We start from the raw sequence: 1463 nt of genomic DNA on the forward strand, positions 1-1463 counted from the left end.
AACGATTTTTCTTCGAACTAAAAAAGCTAGCTAAGCCTATGGGGACCTTCCCCATAGGCTAACATTGACTTCGGTAGCTTTTAGGTGGCGAACTAGGGGGTCAAAGTTTTTTCTTAAAGAGACAGTACTTCGACTATCGAATAGTCTAACGATTTTTAGTTTGAATCGTTCGATTCGAAGGTCAAAGTAGCCCTTTCGATGGTCGAAGTAGCCAAAAAAAAACATTCGAAATTCGAAGTTTTTTTTATTCGTTCCTTCACTCGAGCTAAGTAAATGGGCCCCTTAGTATAATGTCGATATTAAACCTTTTGTCAGGGAATGGGCACTGAAATCAAAAATGGTCATCTCCAAAAATCTCCCTCTTACTGAACATAAAACTGGGATTTCAGGCGTTTGTAGGAGAACAAATGTATATTTTCTGTAAGGTACAATGCACCGCTCATTACTAATATATGTGTCAAATGAATCCCTTTCTCAACTGTTTGGTTTTTTTTTTTTGGTTAACGAAAGCAAATATAACTCTAAAGCAACTTTTCTATATACATTAATTTGGCATTTTCAACTGTTATTAATTCTAGTCCAATCATTCACTCGAGCTTAGTAAATGTGCCCCGAAGTAGGAGAAATAACAGTCTGTCCGTAAGCAGTTCCATCCTAAAGTGCAGGCACAAGTCACATGACTGAGGGCAGCTGGGAAACTGAAAAAATGTCTAGCCCCATGTCAGATTTCAAGATTGAATATAAAAAAATCTGTTTCTTTTGAGAAATGGATTTCAGTGCAGAATTCTGCTGGAGCAGCACTATTAACTGATTCATTTCCCATGACAGTATCCCTTTAAGAGTGACGGGAGACTGGGGTGCAGAGGCCAAAAGCTGGTAACTCCGGACTCCTCCACAAGTCAGTCCCATTGCATGCTGGGTATTGTAGTCTTACATTCATACTTGGCAGTCGGCAAATTGTTAACAAAAACGACATTACCCAACATGCATTGGGAGACACAGGCTCGGCACATTAGGGCAAGAAAAAAGACTTTGTCTGGAGCATTGGGGATATTATTTATTATGAAGAAACAATAAAAGATCTTCCACAGAGAAGGAAACGCGAGAAACAGCCCAGCCCTTTATTCCTCCTTCAGAAAACTTTCCTATCAGCATTAAACACTCAGGGAGAGTTCTAGCAAATAAACATGCACCAATTCCTTCATATTTTAAACCAACCAAATCGGATATTACGATGAAATTCTATAAGTGACACCCTAATCTAACATGTCCGACGCACCTTCCATATTGTACCACCCACTTGTCTTCTATTGGTTCATTTGCCCTTGCCCCGCGATCGTCAGCCGCTTGGCTATTTGTTCTCAGTCCCGCCAATCACTTCTTTTTTCCTGCTGCTTCTCCATTGGTAGCTTCGTCCATCACACGCCCGCCTCACGTTTAAAACGAACACGCGCGCGCTTTAT

Source organism: Xenopus laevis, chromosome 7S (assembly GCF_017654675.1).
Source record: "Xenopus laevis strain J_2021 chromosome 7S, Xenopus_laevis_v10.1, whole genome shotgun sequence".
NCBI lineage: Eukaryota > Metazoa > Chordata > Amphibia > Anura > Pipidae > Xenopus > Xenopus laevis.